General features: G+C 48.6%; 1 protein-coding gene across 1 annotated transcript in view; it reads left to right on the top strand.

Moving 5' to 3' along the window:
* The window catches only part of LOC119971420 (adhesion G-protein coupled receptor G2-like), a 198,378-nt gene that overhangs the window by 67,337 nt on the left and 104,158 nt on the right, over positions 1 to 26,883 (top strand). The window contains exons 3-4 of the mRNA XM_038806911.1: positions 17,523 to 17,631; positions 22,082 to 22,153. The gene's annotated coding sequence lies outside the window, so the exon portion shown is untranslated. The remainder of the gene's footprint in view (positions 1 to 17,522; positions 17,632 to 22,081; positions 22,154 to 26,883) is intronic.

Genomic DNA, 26,883 nt, shown 5'->3' with positions numbered 1-26,883 from the left:
CCCATGTGCACAAAATATACTCCCAGATCGATTTTTTAATCTTGAACAGGGCTTTACTGGCGGCGGTGGTTGGTACCGAGTATTCGGCAATGCTGTGTCGGACCATGCCCCACATTGGGTGGATTTATGGGTGAGCAAGTTGGGTGGTCAGCGCCCGCAATGGAGATTGGACGTAGGGCTGTTAACAGACAAGGGGGTGAGGGAGTCCATCCAAAACTATCTGGAAATAAATGACACGGGGGAAGTCTCGGCAGCAACGGTTCGGGAAGCATTGAAGGCAGTGGTTGGGGGGCAGATAACAAAGATACGGGCCCATAGAGAGAAGGGGGAGCGAGCAGAGATAGATAGGTTGGTTAGGGAAATACTCCAGGTATTCCCTGTAGACAACAGACTGCAGTTTGGTCTATTGTCTACAGGGAAGGCGGTGGAGCAGTTGGGGAACGCAAGGGGGGTGACGAGTATGGAGAGAAGGCCAGTAGGATGCTTGCACACCAGCTAAGGAAAATGGAGGCGGAAGATAGGAAGAGTGAAGGACAGAGGAAGGAACACGGTCTTGGACCCAGCAGGGGTGAACGGGGTGTTTAAGGAGTTTTATAGTCGGCTATATGAGTCGGAACCCCCAGCTGGGTTGGAGGGGATGAGGCAGTTTTTGGGAGAGTTGAAGTTTCTGAAGGTGGAGGAAGGGTTGGTGGAGGGGTTGGGAGCCCCGATCGGGATTGAAGGAATAACAGAGGGGCTGGAGGCCATGCAGTCGGGTAAGGCCCCGGGACCGGACAGCTACCCAGTGGAATTTTACAAAAGTTTCTCCCCGGACGCTGGGCCCACTGCTGGTGAGGACATTTAATGAGGCAAGGGAGCCGGGGGGAGGGGAGGGTTCTTCCCCCAACAATGTCACAGGCCTCGATCTCACTGATCCTGAAGTGGGAGAAGGACCTTGAGCTATACAGGTCATACAGGCTAATCTCCCTGTTGAATGTTGATGCCAAACTGTTGGCTAAAATCTTGGCCTCAAGGATAGAAGATCGTGTCCCGGAGATGATAGGGGAAGATCAGACGGGTTTGTTAAGGGCAGCCAGCTAACGGCCAATGTTAGAAGGCTCTTAATTGTGATCATAATCACATAATCAAGGATCCCTCCCAAGCGACTTAGTCACTTTTCCAACTTCTTCCATCGGGCAGGAGATACAGAAGTCTGAGAACACGCACGAACAGACTCAAAAACAGCTTCTTCCCCACGGTCACCAGACTCCTAAATGACCCTCTTATTGACTGACCTCATTAACACTACACCCTGTATGCTTCATCCGATACCAATGCTTATGTAGTTGAGAAAGTGAGCAAACAAATAGGATGGACAGTAGGACCCTGAGGGTAATGTGTTCACAGACAGAACAAAGGAGAGAGCAGAGCAAAGCATGGCTCGGGGGATGGTAGCCTCGTAGTGAGCATGCTGAAAAGGATGCTGGGTTACCATGCAAAGTGACCAATTAGGATATAGGGCCAGGTCAGGAGGTATATAGAATGACCAATAGGAAGCTTATATGTGAATCTTACTGTGATTTTGAATATATCTGTAGAAAGCTTTTGTCTCGCTCTCTCTTACTCCTGGATGTTGCAGAAGACAGTATGTGTGTCCTGTAGCTCTATGGATTGATGCAGCCTTGCAAGTTAGTTATTATTAAATGATATGATACCTGCAAATCCATCTCAGATTTTATTGAATCTAGACTGACAGCAAATTAATCAGGATTTAACATAGTTACATTGTATATCCTGTGTTGCCCTATTATGTATTTTCATGTATTTGCTTGTATTTTCTTGAATTTTGTTTAATTCCCTTTTCTTCCATGTACTGAATGATCTGTTGAGCTACTTGCAGAAAAATACTTTTCACTGTACCTCGGTACACGTGACAATAAACAAATCCAATCCAATCCAATCATGATGCCCACAGAGGGAAGGGAGGTGGAGGTAGTGGTCGCGATGGATGCAGAAAAGGCCGTCGACTGGGTGGAGTGGAACTATTTATGGGAGGTGTTGGGGAGGTTCGGGTTTGGGCGGGGCTTCATTGACTGGGTTCGGTTGTTGTACCAGGCACCGGTGGCGAGTGTGCGAACGAATCGGCTGACATCGGGCTATTTTAAACTGCACCAAGGGACAAGGTGAGGATGTCCCTTCCCTCCGTTGTTGTTTGCTTTGGCCATAGAGCCACTGGCGATGGTGCTAAGAGCATCAAGGGACTGGAAGTGGTTGGCCCGGGGGGTAGAACACCAGGTCTCGCTATACGCTGAAGACCTGCTCCTGTATATTTAAGAGCCGTTAGGGGTGTGATGATATGATCTGCATACTCGTCTGCCATTGGGCCAGAACGTCGGCTTACCATTGGCCCTGGTCGGTCATGTGCCTCTCGACCGATTGGCCGAGAGGCTGAGTTAACCACGCCTCTATCAACGAGGTATAAATGCTCAGAAGCCTGACGATCGTCCCTTTCCACTGTAGACGATCGCCAGGCTGTGTTCTAGTTAATTAAAGCCTGACATTGGTAAATCACTCGCCTCGCGTGCAATCGATGGTGCATCAAGGGGTGATGGGGGAGAATATGCGGATCTTAGGGGAATTTGGCCGGTTTTCAGAGTACAAATTGAATATGGGGAAAAGTGAGGTGTTTGCGATCCAGGCAAGACGGCAGGAGAGGAGACTAGGAGTGCTGCTGTTTAGAGTGGTGGGAGGGTGCTTCCAGTATTTGGGAATCCAGGTGGCACGGGAATAGGAGCTGTTACATAAACTAAATTTGACCCGGCTGGTGGAATAAACGAAGATGGACTTTCGAAGGTGGGACATGCTCCCTCTGTCACTGGCGGGGAGGGTACAGACCGTGAAAATGACGGTCCTCCCGAGATTTCTGTTTGTTTTCCAGTGATTCCCCATCTTTATCCCAAATGCCATTTTTAAACAGGTAAATAAGGTGATTTGGGGCTTTGTGTAGGCGGGTAAAACTCCGCGAGTGAAGAAAGTGCTGCTGGAGCGTAGTCGAGGGGAGGGTGGGTTGGCGCTGCCAAACTTTAGCAACTATTACTGGCCGGCAAATATAGTCATGATTAGGAAGTGGGTAGTTTGGGGGGGGGGGTTGGGTTGGTGTGGGAGCGAATGGATGCGGCATCGTGTAAGGACACAAGTCTGGGGGCATTGATAACGGCACCTCTGCCATTCTCGCCAGCTCGATACACCACAAGCCCGGTGGTAGTGGCGGCCCTGAGAGTCTGGGGGCAGTGGAGGAAGCATATGAGAGTGGAGGGAGCAATCATCGGTTTGTTCCGGGGAGGCTAGAGGGGGGTTTCGGAGATGGCAGAGAGCAGGGATCACGAGGCTGGGGGATTTATTCATAGATGGGAGCTTTCCCTGTTTGGACGATTTAGAGGAGAAATTTGAATTGCCGGGTGGGAATCGGTTGATATTTTTTGCACAGGCAGGTTTCGACCTTTCTGCTCCTACCGCCACAGGGGATACAGGACAGGTTAGTTTCTAGAACGGGGGTGGGAGAGGGGAAGGTTTCGGATATCTATAAAGAACTCATGGAGTCAGAGGTAACTCAGATAGAGGAGCTAAAGTGCAAATGGGAAGATGATCTGGCGGGGGAGATAGAGGCGGGTCTGTGAGCGGATGCTTTGAGCAGACTCAACACGTCCTCATCATGTGCCAGGCTCAGCCTGATACAATTTAAAGTCGTTCACCGGGCACACATGACGGTGGCCCAGATGAGCAAGTTTTTGGGGATTGAGGACAGGTATGCAAGATGCGCGGGAGGGCCAGCAAGCCATGTCCATATGTTTTGGGCATGTCCGAACCTTAGGAGATTCTGGCAGGGATTTGCAGAGGTCATGTCGACAGTGCTAAAAACAAGGGTAATGCCGAGTCCAGAGGTGCCGATTTTTGGAGTGTCGGAAGATCCAGGAGTCAAGGAGGCGAGAGAGGCTGACGTCTTGGCCTTTGCCACCTCGGTAGCCCGGAGACGGATATTGGTAGCGTGGAGGGACTCGAAGCCCCAAAATCAGAGATTTGGGTTAGCGACATGGCCGAGCTTCTCAGACTTGAGAAAATTAAGTTTGCCTTAAGAGGGTCAATGCTAAGTGGGGGGGGAGTTAGACTATTTTCTGTTTGGGGCACGTGGGATTTGTAGGGATGGAGATGGTTTATGCACTGTGTTTATATTTGTATTTGTACTGTTTACTGTTATTATTATAAAATTATAAATACCCTAATAAAATGTTTTACATAATGATTCCAAGGCTTTCGAGCTGGGAGGGGCCGGCCTGAACTTTTGCGAACAAAGCATAAGAGACCGGGCAAGCGCTGAAATACCTCGCTAATCGTGCCTCTGTGTCTCACAAATCTAACTGCTGTACCTCCATCCTTATCCTTTCCAAGCTCTGAAACCACAGCTCCTGTGTTGATTTCCATGTGTAATAAATGGCCATCAACTTGCACAGTTATCTTAATAGGGGCCACTCAGGGTGCTTGATACAATTCAACTGCATACACTCCTCTGGCTGGTCTTGTGGAAGGCGCGAGCCCTCGGTTGGCGCCTACTTCTGGCAGGGCGCCGGGTTTGCTGGCTGACTCATGCCTAGTGCTCCGATGGCTCTTCTGTCCACATGGCCCGCAACAGCCTGATTCTCCCTCAACAGACTCTGGCGAAGTATCCCGCAAAGACAATCTGGTCCTTAACTAAAGGACCTGGCCCATACGATACTCAATCCAGGTTGGGCTTTCCGTCTTTTGGTGTGCGGGGGGGGGGGGGGGGGGGGGGGGGGCAGGTGCCGCGCCGCTCGCCAGGAGGGGGCAGGTCCTAGCGTGTTTACCTCCATCTCTTGGATCTCTTCCACTCCTATCTATGCGCTTTTGTGGGAAAGTGACATTTGGACGGCCTGCTGAAGGTCTCGGGACAGTTCAGCTAGGAAATTCCTTTGAGCAGCCATGTTATTGATGCCAGTCACGCAGCATTTTGGAAAAGTTCCGTATTCACAAAACCAGGCTAGTTTTTAGAGCCTGATCAAAAACTCAGTTACTGACACTTCAGCAGTCCAGTTTGCCATATTATAATGGTACCTCTGTACAATAAGGGTGGTTTAGAGTCACCAATTATTCAAAGGTTTTCGTGTCCAGAGCTGCAGGATATGTAAGGCATTTTATCACTCCATAAGTATAGCTTCACAGGCAGTCAGCAATATTACTGTCTGTCAATCAACATCAGAGATAGTGTTTGCCCAAAAAAACAAATGCGTGCGTTCTGCGTGCTGTGTCCAATCCTCTAAGTTTGCTTTGAGCATGTCTAATCTTACGACAAAAGTATATTTGAAACAAAAATTCCCCAGCCTTAGTCCAGCCGTGACAAGGAGGTGATTGTGCAGCAGCGCCAACGGTAATTCAGTTTTATCCTCGTCATCAGTTCTGTCGGCCACAAACGAGTCCAAACTGAGAAGGTCCAAAGAAAACTGAATAATAATAATAATCTTTGATTGTCACAAGTATGAAGTTACTGTGAAAAGCCCCTAGTCGCCACATTCCGGCAAATGTTCAGGTAAGCTGGTACGGGAATTGAACCCACGCTGCTGGCCTTGTTCTGCATCACAAACCAGCTATCCAGCCCACTGAGCTAAACCAGCCCCTTGGTTTTTAAACTTGGTTTATTGCAAAGCAATTATATTTACGATACACATCAGATCCAAGCCGGGTCTGCCCTGTCGGTTCCATGTCTGGGCAACTTTATACAGGATTCAATTATCAATGTTCTTGGGCTCCGTGTCCCCTTAGCGGGGAAGCTCATATTTGGCCTGACTCACAGGGAGGCTGATTGCTCCAATCCCGTAGGTCTCGTGCGGGTTATAACAACCACTGACTGCAAAGTCCAGCCTAATATTTACCTCAACGTGAGGAGGCTGATTCAACAGACCTTCATAGAATCATGGAATTTACAGTGCAGAAGGAGGCCATTCGGCCCAACAAGTCTGCATCAGCCCTTGGAAAGAGCACCCAACTTAAGTCCACACTTCCACCCCATCCCAGTAACCCCACCTAACCTTTTCTTTTGGACACTATGGAAACCGGAGCACCCGGAGGAAACCTACGCAGACACAGGGAGAACATGCAGACTCCGCAGACAGTGACCCAAGTCGGCAATCGAACCTGGGACTCTGGAGCTGTGAAGCAACCGTGCTGACCACTGTGCTGACGGCATGGCCCTATGTCACCTGTTGCATCAGAAATTGGAGTCTAACATTGTTTAACAGCAACATCATCAGCCAGTATTCCGTCCATAAGCCCCTAATGCAGCTCCTTGGATGCCTTTCTGGTTTGGAGAAGAGGGCCATTCAATTTGCTCATTTTGCTGGGCATTCCCAGATACAAAACATAATTGACTGTACAAACATTGCATTACTAAAAAAATATGATTTTGATGTTTTTCACCTTGCACTCATCAGGAAACATTCGCAAAACTACCGATTCTAAAGGGAACAACAATTTATGCATAATCACAAAAAGGTAGCATGCAAATTCAGCAAGTAATTGAGAAGCTCACTCGGCTAAATCGCTGGCTTTTAAAGCAGACCAAGCAGGCCAGCAGCACGGTTCGATTCCCGTACCAGCCTCCCCGGACAGGCGCCGGAATGTGGCGACTAGGGGCTTTTCACAGTAACTTCGATGAAGTCTACTCGTGACAATAAGCGATTTTCATTTCATTTTTTCATTTTCGGAAGGCAAATGGAATGATAGCCTTTATTTCAAAGGGAATAGAGTACAAAAATGGGGAAGTCTTGCTAAATTGATACCAAACACTAGCTAGACTACACCTGGAATACTGTGAACAGTCTTAGTCCCTTTATCTACGGAAAGATATACGGGCATTGGAGGCGGTCCAGAGGAGGTTCACTAGGTTGATCTCAGGTATGGAATGATTTTCTTATGAGGAGAGGTTGAGTAGCTTGGAATTGCACTCATTTGGGTTTAGAGGAATGAGAGATGATCTTATTGAGACAAGTGGGATTCTCAGGGAACTTGACAGGGAGATGCTGAGAAGTTGTTTCCTGTTGTGGGACAGTCTAGGACCAGAGGGCATAATCTTAGAATAAAGGATCACACATTTTAGACAGAGATGAGGAAGAATTTCTTCTCTCAGAGGATAGTGAATCTGTGGAATTCTTTACCGCAGAGATCTGTAGAAGCTGGGTCGTCAAGTATGTTCAAGGATGAAATGAAAATCGCTTATTGTCACAAGTAGGCTTCAAATGAAGTTACTGTGAAAAGCCCCTAGTCGCCACATTCCAGCACCTGTTCGGGGAGGCTGATATGTGGCTGGATGAGATATGCATATTATTAATCAGTAAAGGAATCACGGGTAATGGAGATTCTAATAACTCCAGAAGAAACTATTATAAGGTCCAGAAAGGAATCCAATCTGAGCCGAACAGGTTGAATCAAAAGGGAAAAGTTTTAATGCAACAGAACAAGAGTACAGAGCAATTATTCTACTACTAGAGCCAGCTCACAGTTCATGGCCCTCTAGTTTTATACAGGATGGTGCAGGCGGGAGGGATTCAGATTTCTGGATAACTGGGGCTCTTTCTGGGGAAGGTGGGACCTCTATAGACAGGATGGTCTACATCTGAACCTGAGGGGCACCAATATCCTGGGGGGGAGATTTGTTAGTGCTCTTTGGGGGGGTTTAAACTAATTCAGCAGGGGCATGGGAACCTGGATTGTAGTTTTGGGGTACGGGAGATTGAGAGTATAGAGGTCAGGAGCACAGATTTGACTTTGCAGGAGGGTGCCAGTGTTCAGGTAGGTGGTTTGAAGTGTGTCTACTTCAATGCCAGGAGTATACGAAATAAGGTAGGGGAACTGGCAGCATGGGTTGGTACCTGGGACTTCGATGTTGTGGCCATTTCAGAGACATGGATAGAGCAGGGACAGGAATGGTTGTTGCAGGTTCCGGGGTTTAGGTGTTTTAGTAAGCTCAGAGAAGGGGGCAAAAGAGGGGGAGGTGTGGCGCTGCTAGTCAAGGACAGTATTACGGTGGCGGAAAGGATGCTAGATGGGGACTCTTCTTCTGAGGTAGTATGGGCTGAGGTTAGAAACAGGAAAGGAGAGGTCACCCTGTTGGGAGTTTTCTATAGGCCACCTAATAGTTCTAGGGATGTAGAGGAAAGGATGGTGAAGATGATTCTGGAAAAGAGCGAAAGTAAAAGGGTAGTTGTGATGGGAGACTTTAACTTTCCAAATATTGACTGGAAAAGATATAGTTCGAGTACATTAGATGGGTCATTCTTTGTACAATGTGTGCAGGAGGGTTTCCTGACACAATATGTTGACAGGCCAACAAGAGGCGAGGCCACATTGGATTTGGTTTTGGGTAATGAACCAGGCCAGGTGTTAGATCTGGAGGTAGGTGAGCACTTTGGAAACAGTGACCACAATTCGGTGACCTTTACGTTAGTGATGGAAAGGGATAAGTATACCCCGCAGGGCAAGAGTTATAGCTGGGGGAAGGGCAATTATGATGCCATTAGACATGACTTAGGATGTGTTGGTTGGAGAAGTAGGCTGCAAGGGTTGGGCACACTGGATATGTGGAGCTTGTTCAAGGAACAGCTATTGCATGTTCTTGATAAGTACGTACCAGTCAGGCAGGGAGGAAGGGGTTGAGCGAGGGAACCGTGGTTTACCAAAGAAGTGGAATATCTTGTTAAGAGGAAGAAGGAGGCCTATGTGAAGATGAGGCGTGAAGTTTCAGTTAGGGCGCTTGATAGTTACAAGGAAGCGAGGAAGGATCTAAAGAGAGAGCTGAGACGAGCAAGGAGGGGACATGAGAAGTCTTTGGCAGGTAGGATCAAGGAAAACCCAAAAGCTTTCTATAGGTATGTCAAGAATAAAAGAATGACTAGGGTAAGAGTAGGGCCAGTCAAGGACAGTGGTGGGAAGTTGTATGTGGAGGCTGAGGAGATAAGCGAGATACTAAATGGAATACTTTTCGTCAGTATTCACTCAAGAAAAGGATAATATTGTGGAGGAGAATGCTGAGACCCAGGCTATTAGAATAGATGGCATTGAGGTGCGTAGGGTAGAAGTGTTGGCAATTCTGGACAAGGTGAAAATAGATAAGTCCCCAGGGCCGGATGGGATTTATCCTAGGATTCTCTGGGAAGCCAGGGAGGAGATTGCTGAGCCTTTGGCTTTGATTTTTAGGTCACCATTGGCTACAGGAATAGTGCCAGAGGACTGGAGGATAGCAAATGTGGTCCCTTTGTTCAAGAAGGGGAGTAGAGATAAGGGGTGGCGGCCCAACAATGTAACTATAGGCCGGTGAGCCTAACGTCTGTGGTGGGTAAAGTCTTGGAGCGGATTATAAAAGATACGATTTATAATCATCTAGATAGGAATAATATGATTAGGGATAGTCAGCATGGTTTTGTGAAGGGTAGGTCATGCCTCACAAACCTTATCGAGTTCTTTGAGAAGGTGACTGAACAGGTAGACGAGGGTAGAGCAGTTGATGTGGTGTATATGGATTTCAGTAAAGCGTTGATAAGGTTCCCCACGGTCGGCTATTGCAGAAAATACGGAGGCTGGGGATTGAGGGTGAATTAGAGATGTGGATCAGAAATTGGCTAGTTGAAAGAAGACAGAGAGTGGTAGTTGATGGGAAATGTTCAGAATGGAGTTCAGTTACGAGTGGCGTACCACAAGGATCTGTTCTGGGGCCGTTGCTGTTTGTCATTTTTATAAATAACCTAGAGGAGGGCGCAGAAGGATGGGTGAGTAAATTTGCAGACGACACTAAAGTCGGTGGAGTTGTAGACAGTGCGGAAGGATGTTGCAGGTTACAGAAGGACATAGATAAGCTGCAGAGCTGGGCTGAGAGGTGGCAAATGGAGTTTAATGTGGAGAAGTGTGAGGTGATTCACTTTGGAAAAAATAACAGGAATGCGGAATATTTGGCTAATGGTAAAATTATTGGTAGTGTGGATGAGCAGAGGGATCTCGGTGTCCATGTACATAGATCCCTGAAAGTTGCCACCCAGGTTGATAGGGTTGTGAAGAAGGCCTATGGTGTGTTGGCCTTTATTGGTAGAGGGATTGAGTTCCGGAGCCATGAGGTCATGTTGCAGTTGTACAAAACTCTAGTACGGCCGCATTTGGAGTATTGCGTACAGTTCTGGTCGCCCCATTATAGGAAGGACGTGGAAGCTTTGGAACGGGTGCAGAGGAGATTTACCAGGATGTTGACTGGTATGGAGGGAAAATCTTATGAGGAAAGGCTGATGGACTTGAGGTTGTTTTCGTTAGAGAGAAGAAGGTTAAGAGGTGACTTAATAGAGGCATACAAAATGATCAGAGGGTTAGATAGGGTGGACAGCGAGAGCCTTCTCCCGCGGATGGAGGTGGCTAGCACGAGGGGACATAGCCTTAAATTGAGGGGTAATAGATATAGGACAGAGGTCAGAGGTGGGTTTTTTACGCAAAGAGTGGTGAGGCCGTGGAATGCCCTACCTGCAACAGTAGTGAACTCGCCAACATTGAGGGCATTTAAAAATTTATTGGATAAGCATATGGATGATAAGGGCATAGTGTAGGTTAGATGGCCTTTAGTTTTTTTCCATGTCGGTGCAACATCGAGGGCCGAAGGGCCTGTACTGCGCTGTATCGTTCTATGTTCTATGATATAGAAGGGGGCGCTCCACCCCTCAGTAGGGAGTGCATATTCCTTTGCGAAAATCAATCCCAGTCTCATAAGTGTCCCATGACCTGCCCACGGTTTCATTAGTGTCCCATGACCTGCCAGGTTATCACAGAAAACGTAGGTAATAATCTTTATTGTCACAAGTAGGCTTACATTAACACTGCAGTTAAGTTACTGTGAAAAGCCCCTAGTCGCCACATTTCGGAACCAGTTCGGGTATACAGAGGGAGAATTCAGAATGTCCAATTCACCTTACAAGCACATCTTTCGAGACTTGTGGGAGGAACTCGGAGGAAACCCTAGCAGACACAGGGCAAACATGCAGACTCCACACAGACAGTGCCCCAAATGAGCCCCATTGGGAGGTCAGTGATTGTTTGCTCATGATTCTCACGGGGGTTGTAACAGGGATAAGGCAGGAAAGTGGAGTTGAGGATTATCAAAACAGATCAGTCATGATCTAATTTAATGGTGGAGGAGATTCAATCGGCAGAATGGCCTATTTCTGCTCCAACATCGTATGGTCTTGTATTGGATGAGAAGAGACTGCTGATTGTCCTTCTGTTCATGTAGGACGAACCCAGTTTTCTGGGAGCAGACATGATGCCTTTATGTTGCACCACTTTTCAATTTATAGCATCACTAATACAGCACAGAAAGAGGTCATTTGGCAGTACGGTTCTTTGGTAGAACTATGCCAGTAGTCCTGTTTGCCTGCTCTTCCCACAAAACCCCATAGTGTGTTTTCCCTTTCAAATTTTTGATCAATTCGTTTTGAACATTAATGCTGAATCTTCAACCACTTTTTCAGGTAATTCATCTTAGATTTCAACAATTCATGGTGTAAGAAAATTTTTTTTCAAGTTGTCTCCAATTGTTTCCCCATCCCCCTGAAATCTGCCTCCTCTGGTTATCAGCACTTTTAATAATCTTTATTAGTGTCACAAGCGGGCAGCATGGTGGCCTAGTGGTTAGCACAACTGCCTCACGGCGCTGAGGTCCCAGGTTCGATCCCGGCTCTGGGTCACTGTCCGTGGGGAGTTTGCACATTCTCCCCGTGTCTGCGTGGGTTTCGCCCCCACAACCCAAAAATGTGCAGAGTAGGTGGATTGGCCATGCTAAATTGCCCCTTAATTGGAAAAAATAATTGGGTAATCTAAATTTTTAAAAAAAAATTAGTGTCACAAGTAGGCTTACATTAACACTGCAATGAAGTTACTGTGAAAAGCCCCTAGTCACCACATTCCAGCACCTGTTCGGGTACACAGAGGGAGAATTCAGAATGTCCAAATGACCTAACAGCTCGTCTTTCGGGACTTGTGGGAGAAACCCACGCAGACACAAGGAGAACGTGCAGACTCCACACAGTGTGGAGACAAGCCGGGAATCAAACCTGGGACATTGGAGCTGTGAAGCAACAGTGCTAACCACTGTACTACTGTGCCCCGAAAACAGATTCTCTTTATTTGCTCATGATTTTGAACAAGTTTATCAAATCTCCTAACCCTCGCTGCTCTAAAAGGACTACTCCAGTTACAACAGTCTTTCAACATAATTGAAATTCATATCATTCCAATAATCATCTTCAGAACACTCTTCAATGCCTTAACAGTGCCAATCTGTTGTCGTCAATGAGGAGCCCCGATAAGGTGAGAAAGAAGTATATTTCCAACCCTCAGCTAGGAAATACTGAACAACACTCCAAGTCCTGGCCGGACATTCCTGAGAAGCCAGCTCCCCCCTGGGCCAGCTTTTATCTCGGGGAATTAACAAGCCCATTGTTGGGCCGCCACCCCTCAGCAGGGGAGCTCGTACTCCACGAGCCCCACAGGGAGATCAATCAGATCATCCCCGTGGGTCCTGTGGGGGTTATACATCACTTCCCCACCCCCCCACCCCCCACCTCAAGGTCCGTATCTCCCTCTGTTATAGGGAGTGGAAGATGTTATCTTCTCGGCTTTGCCCTGGGTGCACCTCTGGCTATTGTGGGGTTGGGTCGGGGTGTGTGTAGCATGTCGGGGAATGTCATTTTCACATCAATCATCTGGCAGGCATTGTCAATGACCATTCCCTGGCAAGGCTATCATCCGAAATCGAGGATGCCGAAGTCTCCATGTCGGATCCTGAATCTTCACCTCATGCATCTCAATGTTGGGGCCCCTAGAGAGTGCTAATCCTAGGCCCTATTGTGAAGGACCAGCAGGGCTGGAAGACAGTTCCTCCACAACGGAATTTGTCCTGATGCTGCCTCTCTGCTCCAGAGGTGGTCCAGGTGCTTCTGTACCGTCGATCTCGTGTTTTTAACATGTAAGATACCGTTCCATTTTCTTTCACCACGGTCCCTGGAATACACCGGGCACCGCCTCCAAAGCTTTTGACGTATCCTGTGATCCCCAGTCGGAAATGTCTGTCCTGTGTCCGTCTGCTTCGATACTGCCTCTGAAGATCTTGTTTCCATTCGGCATTCGATGAACATCTAACCATTTAGAATGGGCGTCCTCTATCAGAAAGAACATTGAGCCTTGAAAGGGTCCGGCAAAATCTGCATGAAGGAACACCCAAGGCCAGCCCGGCCATTCCCATGGGTGGAGAGGTGTAGCTGGCAAGACCTTCTGATGTTCCTGGCATGTGGTGCGTCTCTAGGCCAGTCACTCAATATCGCCAGCCAAGTCTGGCCACCATACATCACTCCTGGCTAGTATTTTCATCCATTGTGTAGATGTTGAAGTATGGCCTGTCTGCTCTGACTTAGGATCACTATGTGAGCTCCCCACAGGAAGATATCTTCCTCCACTCTGAGTTCTTGCCACTTGGTCTCAAAAGCCCTACGCTTCTTAGGTAACTTCCCTTGCTGGACCCAGTGTAAGACTACATGGCTTACCTTTGCCAGAACCAGATCTTTCTGTGTTCAATCGTGAATTTATGCAGCAGTGACCGACAGCAAGGTATTCATAAAATTTAAGGTCAATACAACCTTGTCAGTCTTTGGTGGAGATGGGGGAGTATGTCAGCAATGGGAGCTAGCACACAGCGCCAGAGTTTACAATCTGCATGCCTTGGCGATGTTCAAGCATGTATTCATACGGCGCTAACAATAGGACTCATCGCTGTATCCAGGCAGATGCTGTTGGCAAAATCACTTTGTCCTCTTTAAACAATCCAAGCAATGGCTTGCCATCTGTTATGATGGTAAACTGATGCCCATACATACACATTTCTTCACTGCAAAGATGACAGCCAGCTCTACTTTCTCAATCTGAGCATTGTTGCAGTCCGTAGAGGCCAAAGTCCGCGATGCAATGGCTTGTGGCCAAAGTGGTTCGTTACAAATGCCATCAATTCCTCATATGTCTTTGAGTCTGGGTCGCAGGGAGGTTAGGCTCTTTATCATAGAATTTACAGTGCAGAAGGAGGCCATTCGTCCCATCAAGTCTGCACCGGCTCTTGGAAAGAGCACCCTACCCAAGGTTAACACCTCCACCATATCCCCATAACCCACTAACCCCACCCAACACTAAGGGCAATTTTGGACACTAAGGGGAATTTATCATGGCCAATCCACCTAACCTGCACATCTTTGGACTGTGGGAGGAAACCGGAGCACCCGGAGGAAACCCACGCACACACGGGGAGGATGTGCAGACTCCGCACAGACAGTGACCCAAGCCGGAATAGAACCTGGGACCCTGGAGCTGTGAAACGATTGTGCTATCCACAATGCTACCGTGCTGCCCCAATGCTACCGTGCTGCCCCTATGCTACCGTGATGCTGAAAGTGGGAGCCTCACAGGCAGTCAAAAGAATCACCTTCAGACCACCAGTGATGGGGATGCACTGAGCAGTCGCACATCAGGGGGCTCCAGAATAAAATCAAATAGGCATTTTTAGAAAAATTTAGCACAAACATTCAGACTTACTTCACCCACAAACAAGAAAGGGAAAGAATAGGTACAACATGCCAGCGAATGGCAGCTTGAGAGACTGCAGAGAAGGTAGAAGCAGAGGGAAAGGCCAAGAGCAGTGGGTGAGCGAGTCGGCGGACCCACGAGGCAAGGGGTCCCTGGCCATCCCAGAAAGAGGAGACCAATGATTCGAACAATGCGCCCCCTGCCCACCTGGAGATGGATGGAAGACATTTCTGACGAAGGAATTGATGGAGACGCAGGTGGCAGTCGAGGTGGCGGTGACGGAGGCGTTGATCATCATGCAGGTGGTGATTGAAGGAATGGGGAAGAAACTGGAAACTCAAGGGAAGACGATCCTAGAGCTTTAAAAGGCGTCGACGGACCAGAGCAACAGGATTGTTGCTCCAGAGGCCAAAAAAAAAAAAGAGGTTGGGGGAGAACGAGGGAAGGCTGAAGGGGAAGGTCAAGGACCAGGAGAATCGGTCTCGGCATCAAAACATCCGGATCGTGAGCCTGCCAGATGGGATCAAGGGCAGGGTCCCAACGCACTATGTGGCCCAGATGCTGGGCTACCTAGATGGGAGGGTCAGCTTCCCCAAGCGACCGGAGATCAAACAGGGCACACAGATCACTCCGACCAAAGCCCAAAGCGAGAGAACAGCTAAAGGCAATAATTGCCAAATTACATACATATCAGGATCGGGAGAAGATCCTGCAGTGGGCAACGCAGACAAAGGCGATCAGCTGGGAAGGACATGGGAAGGCCGGCCCCGAAAAGCGGCGTACTCTCTGAGTACATATTGCCTTACAAAATAGCAGCCATTGCTGGAGGCCCGCCCCACCGCTCTCCGCCCCCGACCGGCCGAAGTCCCGACAGCGTGGATTTAATGTGGTCCTGCCGGTCGGGATACTCGGCGAGGAGGCTGCAGACTCAGTCCACGGCCACCCTGGTCGGGGGCAGGCCGATCGGAGGTCGCGAGGGCCGTATACGGGACCAGGCGATTTTTGGACCAGCGGTCCGGGTCGTGCGTGCGGCCGATGGGGGCACTATATTTAAGATCCAGCTCCGTGGTCTGAGTCCGCCATGGAGCACGGCGCAGTTGCTGCAGGCGGTCGCTGGAGGCCGCCGCCATGCGCATACGCGGCCTCTGACCCGGAAGTGCAGGGGCCCGTACCTGCAGCAAAAGCTGCTATTTTTACGATGATTGACTGCTAGCCCTCTGCAGGGATATCAATATGTGGCTCTTCCATGCCAGGCTTTCAGTTTTGACAATGACATTGTCCCCAAAAGAGAAAATCTACTCCCCTGTACAGTGTACAAATGTAAAATGTAAAATGTAATAAAAATATTTATCTTAAATAAAAGAATCACCTTCTGCCGATCTTCCCCAGTAAAAGCATTCTCCCTAAAAAAAATAGGGCTTACTGAGCCCAGTCTTCCATATTCACATCTAACACGTTGAGTCTACTGAAGAGCAGCATATTTGAAACAGTGCTAACCTTGTTCTTTTGCGTTGAGTAGCAGCTGTAGTCTGAGTGGCCAGCAGCACCGTCTGTAGTTCTGTTTTATTCTCGGCACCAATATTCAATGAGGAGCCCCGATAAGGTTAGTTAAAATAAGTTTATTTCCTACTCAGCTAGGAAATACAGCAACAAAGCAACGCTCTTAATTCCCAGTTGGGGCCATCCTGAGATGCCGGCTCCCTACGGGCCAGCTTTTATTTTGAGTATTTAAGAAGCCCGCTGTTGGACCTCTGCCCCGCAGCGGCAGAGCTTCTACTCCACAAGCCCCATGGGGAGATCAATCGGGTCATCCCCGTGGGTCTCGTGGGGGTTAGATACAATCCCAAACAGACTGTTTTGTCCTGGTGTAGAGATTATCTTGCACAACACTTTCTACTGGCCTCTTAGACAACACTGGCTGTGGCAAAATCAGCAACCCACATTGTCCCTCACATATCAGAGGGATATTACTGATCTATCACCATACTAAATGTAGAATGAGATTTCACTGGAGAGGGTGCAAAGGAGATTCATCCAGACGTTGCCTGGGCTGGAGTGTTTCAGCTATGAAGAGAGGCTGGTTCGCTAGTGTTGTCCTTCTTACAACAGAGAAGGCTGAAGGAGGATATGATCGAGGTGTACAAAATTATGAAGGACATAGATAGGGTAGACAGGAAGAAACTTTTCCCCTTAGTAGAGAGGTCAATAACCAGGGGGCATAGATTTAAGTTAAGCGGCAGAAGATTTAGAGGGGATGTGTGGAAATCTTTTTCAAGCAGAGGATGGTGGGAATCTGGAACGCACTGCCTAAAAGGGTGATAGAGGCAGGAACCTTCAAAACACCCTCAAAGCAATTAAGAAACATTTAGTTGAGTACTTGAAATGTCATAGCATACAAGGTTACCAACCAAGTGTTGGAAGATGGGATTAGAACAGATAGGTTCTTGATGGTCAGCGCAGACACAATGGGCCGAAGGACCTCTACCTGTGCTGTAAAACTCTATGGCTATAATTCTGGCAGGAGACCAGCAGAACTCCAGGGAAATGGATGTTTATGCCATTGCATCGGAGTCCACCATTTTCACTGGAGATATGGTAGGTAATCTGTAGAACGCCAGCCCACCCGACCCCACCTTGGAATATTCAGGTTAGTCTGTGAATGGAATTGAATGGTTTGCTGCACGGTGATAAAGAAGTTAGTGTGTCCTGGCACACTTTAGCTTGGCATTTCATATCACAGCTTTTTCGACCATTTTTAATGAAGAACTGTTTGACCAATTATCCTCTGTTTATAAGAGGAGGGAAGTGGGAAGAAATGAAAAGAGCGAATGCCAGTTAGTTTCAAAAAACTAAATATTTTTTTTTGCATTTCATTTCAGAACCGTTAAGTGCAGCTGAATGTGGGAACATTAGAAATAAAATTACAAACAGTGGAAACAACAATCCAAACACAAACTGCTCTAAAAAGAAAAAGAAATTTCTGAACAAGTAGGTTTATATAATCCGAGCCAATACTATCAGCATTGTATGACTAACCTTTTTTGCCCCTTACTATTTCTCAGATCCACCCGTATAGATTCCGCATTGTCAGAGCTAATATCCTATATTGTGATAATTTCCTCCTTTCATTTATAATTATTGTCACAAGTAGGCTTACATTAACACTGCAATGAAGTTACTGTGAAAATCCCTTAGTCGCCACACTCCAGTGCCTGTTTGTGTACACTGAGGGAGAATTCAAAATGTCCAGTTCATCTAACAAGCACGTCTTTCGGGACTTGTGGGAGGAAATCGGAGCACCGGGAGGAAACCCACACAGACACGGGGAGAATGTGCAGACTCCGCACAGTGACCCAAGCGGGAATCGAGCCTGGGGCCTTGGTGCTGTGAAGCAACAGTGTTAACCACTGTGCTACCATGCAATCCTTTTTTTATATAAATTTAGAGTACCCAATTATTTTTTCCAATTAAGGGGCAATTTAGCGTGGCCAATCCGCCTACCCTGCACATCTTTGGGTTGTGGGGGTGAAACCCACGCAGACACGGGGAGAATGTGCAAACTCCACACGGACAGTGACCCAGGGCCGGGATTCGAACCCAGGTCCTCAGCGCCGTAGGCAGCAATGCTAACCACTGTGCCACCGTGCTGCCCTACCATGCCATCCTTGACCAGCAATGCAACCCCACCACCTTTTCCTTTCTGTCTGTCTTTCCTAAATACTGAATATCCCTGGACATTCAGTTCCCATCGCTGGTCACCCTGCAACCATGTCTCCATAATCCTGACTATATCACACCCTTTCACATCTATTTGTGCGATTAGTTCATCGACTTTATTGCGAATGCTCCACGCGTTAAGGCACAAAGCCTTTAAGCTTGTCTTTTTAACATTACTAGTCCCGCTCGCAATATTTTTCACTATGGTCGTGTTTGAATCTGGCTCTTGGTTTATCTGCCTATCACGTTTCTTATTCCCCTTTATGTCTTTTGTTTTTGTCCTTATTTCTGATATGTTATTTGAGTTGGTTTAACACTGACTGCAACTGGATGCAGTATGACTTGAAAACAGGCTTCCAACACGGTAGATGGTTCAACATTGTTTTATTGAACCTGCTGAGTATTGTACACAGTTTGCTGTGGGCTGACTCTCTATTAATCTAAGCTGCTAACCTCTGTCTGGCTTGACCAGACTAGCTCTATGTCACATGGAGAAGGTGCTCACTGTACTGTGCACCCTGACTATCGCTACAGCTGTATCCAGTGAGAAGAGGCAGAGTCCTGATGCCTCGTGTGTTTTATAGTGGTAATGTACCCTGCAGTGTCCTGCCTGGTGATTGGTTGTTCTGTGTCCTGTCTGTTTATTGGTTGTTCTGTGTGTCAGTCACTGCCTGTCTGTATCTCATTATATACATGAGTGGATATTATGACAATTTCCTCCATTTCTGACTCCTTGCAGAGGTTCCCATCCCCCTGTCATATTAGTTTAAACCACCACCCCCCCCCCCCCCCCCGAACCACTCCAGCAAATACTCCCCCTATGACATCAGTCCCAGTCCTGTCCAGGTGTAACCTTTCCAGTTTGTACTGGTCCCACCCCTCCCAGAACGGGTCCCAATGCCCAAGGAATCTATATATATATTCTGCTATTTCTACTCTGACTAGGACGTGGCACTGGTAGTAATCCTGAGATCACTACCATAGAGGTCCGACTTCTCAACTTTCTTCCGAACTTCCTATATTTTCCTTTCAGGACCTCATCTCGATATGTATCACGACCACCGACTGTTCACCTTCCCCCTCCAGAATGTCCTGTAACCGCTCCGAGATGGCCTTGGCCCTCGCAGTAGGGAAGCAACATACCATCCTGGAGTCTCGATTGCGGCCACAGAAATGCCTATCAATTCCCCTTACAATTGAATCCCCTATAATTATTGCATTCTCACACTTTTTATTCCTCCCCTCTGCAGCAGAACCAACCCTGGTGCAGCAAATTTGGCTGCTGTGTTCCCCTGAGAGGTAATTTCCCTCAACAGTATCCAAATCGGTATATCTGTTTTGCAGGGGAATGACCGCAGAAGATTCCTGCACTGTGTTTTGTTATGCTTCTTGACGTAGCATAAGCTGTTTCCTTGATGTACACTCTGACAAAGGAAGGTTCAGACTTGGAGATAGCTTTAACACATTTATTAAACTGTTAACAATTCTTCTACTTGGATTCGACTCTCCTGTTAATCCTGCTATAGCTACTCAGACTAACTAACCAGTCTGCTACAATCCACGTGTAGGCGTGATGTGTTTCAATAAACCCGGTCTCTACTCACTAAGTGTCCAGTGGAAAGAGAAAGATCATGTGTGCTGTGTCCTTATATATGGGTGTGTGTAATCCCCCTCAGTGGTAGTGTCACGTCTGGGTGTCTTGGCTAGCCATTGGTTATGTCATAATCTACTGTCCTATTGGTTGTATGTCTGCATGTCATGATGTCTCGGGTGCTCCTTCTCGTGTCTAGCTAGGTCTAGTGTATCTACATTAACCCCTTGTGTATTTACAGTGACGCATATCACCACATCCCCCCTTTCTTCGTGTTACATATTTTCTGTACATGATTAAAGAAAATTGAACAAAATAGGATAGATAAATGATGATATGTACAAATCATGATGACAGTGATGATTAAACAATAAGTCCAAATCATATGTATGAGTCCAAAATTCATTAATTATTATGATCGAGTGGCTTTCTTGTTGGTTGGTGATGTTGATGGTGGCAGTGTCCCTGTGTTTACGGAACCAAGAAGTGGTCAAATCACTTTTTGTCTTATTTGGACTTTTCTTTCGATGCTTCTGGTGGCGATGTATGCAATCTGTGTCGTCCTGCCATGGTATGCCATTGTACTGACCTGAGCAGTAACAGTGTCCCGCAGTTGCAGAGTTGTATCATGTCGTACCAGTCGTAGTTCCATTGGTGTTGTTTTTGTCATGCTTGTTGTCGAAGTTGTTGCCTTTGGTATGCTTCTTGCTATTGTCTTTGATGTTGTTGTTGTGTTGGTTGGTTTTGTTGTCGTATTTGTTGCGCTCAAGGACCACGCTCTGTGGATAATACGAGTCCTTCACACAGTTACTTGTGTCAGCGTCCTTTGTGGCATCTGCTGTTTCATTGAGCATGCGGTCTCTGATTCCGCGGCGCTCCCCGTCTGGAGTCATGTCCGGCTTACTTGAATCAGCTTTGGCTTGTCGATGCTCCCCGTCCGGAGTGATTGCAGGTTCACTTGCATCTTCTGAGGTTTCTTGATGCTTCCAGTCCGGAGTCAAAACGTTCAGGAATACATTTTCTTGTTGAGAGGGTCGAGCGGATGAGGTTTGAATTAACGTGGTGTCACTGGAGTCACCAATAGTCTCACCATGATTGTCGAGTGCCTCTGTACACACTAACTGAGGTCTGTTACGTTGCACATCTGGTATGGGAAGTGGGATGCCGTTGTCACTTGTCACACATACAGTGGGTAGAGCCTCAGTGTCTTCTTATCGTTCACTTGAGCGTAGTAGACTGTTATAGTCTTCTTGTTGTCCACTTGAGGTTGCTAGACTTTCATGGTCTTGTTCATGCAAGGACTGCGCTCTGGAGACTTGCGTTCCTTCCATCGTGGAGGCTGTCCACGTGCTCACTGTGGAGGCTTGTGTCACTCCCTCTGTGGAGTCTTGCAGCGTTCCCTGTGTGGAATCGTGCATTGGTCTCGCTGTGGAGACTGTCATCACTTTCTGTGTGGAGACGTGCCGTTGTCTTGCTGTGGAGTCTTTCATCGCTTTCTGTGTGGAGGCTGGGACCCTTCGTGGCTCCTGAATCACTCTCTATGTGGAGTCGGGGACTCTTCACGGTGCATGAACCATTCTCTGTGTGGAGTTGGGGATTCTTCGCGGTGCGTGGACCACTCTCTGTGTGGCAGCAGGCTGCTCTCTGTGGGCTTGTACCACTTTCTGTCTCTTGGCGTCAGGCCGCAGCATAATCCTGCACTCACGAATCGGGATGTCATATATGCTAGGCTGAGGATTCCCCAATCCGAAGAATTTGTCGTCGGGGTCTTCACCATAGTTGCGGTTCGGATATGGTACTGGGGTCGCCACGTCCAATGATGAAATCTTCATCTGAGTCGTAGTCTTCAAGGACCATATAATCTTCTAGGGCGGTGCTAACTGCTTGTTGCAGGGTTCTGCGGCGGTTACTTTCAGCTACTGGTCGAAGTTCAGGCATTGTGATGTCGTTCCAGGTGAAAGAACTGTGTTTTACGGCTTTAAAACTTTTTTTCACTTTTTTCGGGCATTGCCCCTTTAAGTGGGCGTGGTCCGGGGCATCTGACGTCATGACGCTGGTGACCTAGAGCGTAGGAATGGATTGCGCATGCGCAGATTGCTGTTCCTTTACTTTGCGACCTTCTCTCAACAGCGCATGTGCGGCACCTTTCTCAAGATGGCCACCAATCAAAATTGCCGTTCGCTGCTGCAAGGCAACCTCGTGGTGAGTGTTGGCGCCTCTTTTACCGATTTCTGTCTTGTTTACCTCGCAGTATTTTCCGAACTTGTCCAGGACTGTCTGAAAGTCACTCTTATCTTGCCCTTTGGAGGACTTGAATGTTTTGAAGGTTTCTTCTGAACTTGCACCCGCAATGGTGAGCAGAAGCTCTGTCTTTTCAGCATCGGCCACGTCTTGTAGGTCGGCTGCTCCCAGGGAAATCTCAAACCTTTGCCTGAATGCACGCCAGTTTGCACTGAGATTGCCGTGGCACCTGAGCCGCTGTGGAACGGGAATCTCGAATATCTTGCCTGGGTGCTGCTGCTGGTTATCACAGTTTGCTGAGTAGAAACTATATGGATTTAAACAGTCACTCTCTGGTACCATGTTTTGTTATGCTTCTTGACGTAGCATAAGCTGCTTCTTTGATGTACACTCTGAAAAAGGAAGGTTCAGACTTGCAGATACCTTAACACATTTATTAAACTGTTAACGATTCTCCTACTTGGATTCGACTTTCCTGTTAATCCTGCTATAGCTACTCAGACTAACTAACCAATCTGCTACAATCCATATGTGGGTGTGATGTGTTTCAATCAACCCTGTCTGTACTCACTGAGTGTCCAGTGGAAAGAGAAAGATCGTGTGTGCTGTGTCTTTATATATGGGTGTGTGTAATCCCCCCCAGTGGTAGTGACACGTCTGGGTGTCTTGGCTAGCTGTTGGTTATGTCCTAATCTACTGTCCTATTGGTTGTATGTCTGCATGTTATGATGTCCCTCGTGCTCCCTCTAGTGTCTAGCTAGGTATAGTGTATCGACATTAACCCCTTGTGTATTTACACAGTGATGCATATCACCACACACTGCTTGCCCAGTTCTCTTGTTCTTTCTGGTGGTCAACCACTCCCTTCCTGTCTGTGGAATCTGAGCCTGCGGTGTGGCCACCTCTCTATGCATGTTATCCACGACACGGATGCTCCAGTGTCCCCAGTCTCTGCTCCAGCTCCGAAATCCATGGTTCTAGGAGTTGCAGCTGGAGGCACTTCCTGCACACATGCTGGTCCCGGGCACTGGCAATTCTCTCGGCTTCCCACATGGAGCAAGAGGCTTTGAGATCTCTTGCCACGATGTGACCCTTTAAATTAAACCTTTAGAAGATGCTTAATATCAGATTATTTCCAATTCTCCAGGGGCCTTCTTTCCTTGTCCTCGTAACTACCAATTATAGCCCTTGCAGATTATGAACCACAAAATGGATTTTCAAACCATAAAAGTGATAGAACAAAGAACAGGCCCTTCGTCCCTCCAAGCCTGTCCCAATCATGATGCCCTAACTAAAACAAAACCCTTCTGCCCTTGCTCGGTCCGTATCCCTCTATTTCCTCCCTATTCTTGTATCCATCCGGGTGCCTCTTAAATGTTGCTAATGTGCCTGCTTCCACCACAGCCTCTGGCAGCGCGTTACAGGCACCCACCACTCTCTGTGTGAAAAACATACCCCGCACATCTCCCTTAAACTTTCCCCCTCTCACCTTGAACCTGTGCCCCTGTGTAATTGACACTTCCACCCTTGGAAAAAGCTCTGACTATCCACCCTGTCTATGTCTCTCATAATTCTGTAGACCTCCATCAGGCCTCCCCTCAGCCTCCTTCTTTCCAGTGAAAACAATCCTAGTTTATTCAACCTCTCCTCATAGCCAACACCCTCAAGACCAAGCAACATCCTGGTGAACCTTCTTTACTCTCTCTAAAGCTTCCACTTCCTTATGATAATGTGGTGACCAGAACTGCACACAATTCTCCAAATTCTGCCTAACCAAGATTTTATATAGCTGCAACTGTAAATTCTGTAAAAGAAAACATGATTTTCCAACTCCTGTACTCAATGTCCTGGCTGATGAAGGCAAGCGCGCCATATGCCTTTGTTGTACCTAAACCACAGTGTGTCTTTATACAAAGGACAAATTACCACAAGTTGTTTCGTACAATTATATTTATTTACTATCACACAGTTACTGTTAATCATCACACACATGCAAATTAAACTATAAGCTAATACACAAAAGACCTTAACTTAACTTTCAAGTGATTGGCAAGTATCAGGCAGATGTGGCCTTTATCTGGAGTCCACACTCTGGCAGTGTTGAAAGTCTGTTGCTGGTAGTCGTTGTCCTTAGCTCTGGTCCTTCCGTCGATGGCGCGGATAGTCTTCCTCTTGGCCGGTGATGGGTCACCGTTGTTGGTTGCTGTCGAGCGAGCGATTCTAAGGTGGTGCAGCACATTTTAACCTGCTTGGATTTTGTGCCCTTTGGTTGGCGGTCTTTGGGTTGTTGTGAATCAATTGATCAGGGCTCGATCACCCTGATCGATCAAGTCTAATCGGGGCGATACTTCTGGTTGCGGCAATGCGGAGCTAAGCTGCACGTTCGGCAGCTCCCGCTTTAATAGGACTTGTGGGCTCTTTTAAGGGCCCCAAACGGCCCTGATTCGACGATTCCCGGTGGATAAAGGGGTCTGGAGCAAAAACCCCCGGGATTTATGGTGCGGACACGGAGTGGGGCGAGGAGAAAAACAGCAGTAGCTCCCCTGGAAAAGCGGGGGAAGGTGGACAAAATGGCGGCCGGTGGAGCCCCTGAGGAGTGGAGGCAGTGTGCGGAGGAGCAGTAGGCGGCCCTTCTGCGCTATTTTACGGAGCTGAAAGGGGAGTTGCTGGAATCCCTGAAGGTTACGACAAATAAGCTGCTGGAGACCCAGACAACTCAGGGTGCAGCGATACTGGAGTTGCAGCAGCAGGCCTCTGAGCGCGAGGATGAGGTCTCGGCCCTCGTGGCGAAGGTGGAGTTGCACGAGGCGCTCCACAAAAAGTGGCAAGATCGTTTCGAAGAGATGGAGTTTCGATCAAGGAGGAAGAACTTGCGGATCCTGGGCCTTGCGGAGGGGCTGGAGGGGTAGGATCTGCCGGCCTATGTGGCCGTGATGCTGAACTCGCTGGTGGGGGCAGGATCCTTCCATCTGCCCCTGGAGCTGGAGGGGGCCCACAGAGTACTGGCCAGTAGGCCTAAGGCGAATGAACCCCCGCGGGCGGGTCTGGTGCGGTTCCATCGGTTCAGTGACTGGGAGTGTGTGCTGTGATGGGCCAAGAAGGTGAGGAGCAGCAAGTGGGAGAATTCGGTAGTGCGTGTCTACCAGGACTGGAGTGCGGAGGTGGCTAAGCGGAGGGGCAGGTTCAACCGGACGAAGGCGGTGCTCCACAGCAGGCAGGTGAAATTCGGCATGCTGCCGCCTGCGCGCTTGTGGGTCACCTACAAGGACCGGCATCACTATTTTGAGTCCCTGGAGGAGGCGTGGGCCTTTGTGCAGGCTGAAAAGTTGGACTCGAACTAGGGATTGGGGGCTGTGGGGGTTTTTTCTATCACTGGTTATGCTGTTGCTGGTTATTCTGTTTGTTTTTTTGGTTTTTTTTCTCGCTTTCGGATGATGTTGGTTATGGTTTTGTGTTTTAAGGGGGGTGTTGGGATCTGTGGTTGATCTGTTTTTGTTTGTACGGGGTTGGTGGATGGGGTGGGACTGCTATTTGGGAGTTGCGTTGAGGGGGTGGGGTGGGGCAGTGGGAAAGCGCGGGCTTTCCTCTGGTTTCCCGCGCTGCGGGACGAGGGGGGTGGAGCTGGAGGCAAGGGGCGTGGATATCAGATCCGGTTTCCCGCGCTGAAGCGGTGCCAAGGAGCTGATGCCGGGGGGGAGGGGTGACCCCATATCGGGAGGGGTCGGAGTTAGGGCGGGAGCTGCCGGGGTCAGCAGAAGTCAGCTGGCTCACGGGAGTACAATGGAGGGAGCGTCGCGGCTAGGAGGGGTCCTAGCCTGGGGGGGGGGGGGGGGGGGGGGTGGAGGATACCGGGTTGCTGCTGGATTGGCCAGGGAGGAGCTGGTGTGGGTCGGGGGGGTCGGGGTGAGGTTCTATCGCCGTGGGAAACGGGCCGAGTGGGTGCTGGCCAGGGGCGAGCAGTCGATGGGCTATGGCAAGTCGACGTGGGAGGGGGGGCAGGGTGCCCCCTGATCCGGCTGATCACGTGGAACGTGAGGGGGTTGAATGGGCCGGTTAAGCGGGCCCGGGTGTTTTCGCATCTGAAGCGGCTGAAGGCGGACGTGGTCATGCTCCAGGAGACTCACCTGAAGGTGGCGGACCAGGTTCGTCTGAGGAAGGGGTGGGTGGGGCAGATTTTTCATACAGGGCTCGACGCGAAGAACCGGGGGGGTGGCGATCCTGGTGGGGAAGAGGGTGGCGTTTGAGGCGTCTGAGGTGGTGGCTGATAGTGGCGGCAGATATGTGATGGTGAGTGGTAAGCTGCAGGGGGAGAGGGTGGTGTTGGTAAATATGTATGCCCCAAATTGGGATGATGCTGGTTTCATGAGGCGTATGTTGGGCCGCATTCCTTACCTGGAGGTGGGGGGCCTGAACATGGGGGGGTCTTCAATACGGTGCTGGATCCCCTACTGGATCGTTCTAGTTCAAGGACAGGCAGGAGGCCGGCGGCGGCCAAGGTGTTGAGGGGGTTTATGGACCAGATGGGAGGGGTGGATCCATGGAGGTTTGGGAGGCCGAGGACTCGGGAGTACTCTTTTTTCTCCCACGTGCACAGGGTTTATTCCCGTATCGATTTCTTTGTCCTGAGTAGGGGACTGGTCCTGAGGGTGGAGGATGCCGAATATTCGGCTATAGCGATTTCGGACAATGCT

This window comes from Scyliorhinus canicula, chromosome 9 (genome assembly GCF_902713615.1).
Source record: "Scyliorhinus canicula chromosome 9, sScyCan1.1, whole genome shotgun sequence".
NCBI classification, from domain to species: Eukaryota; Metazoa; Chordata; class Chondrichthyes; order Carcharhiniformes; family Scyliorhinidae; genus Scyliorhinus; species Scyliorhinus canicula.
Note: the sequence above shows the minus strand (reverse complement) of the source record. Positions and strands in the feature narration are given on the sequence as shown.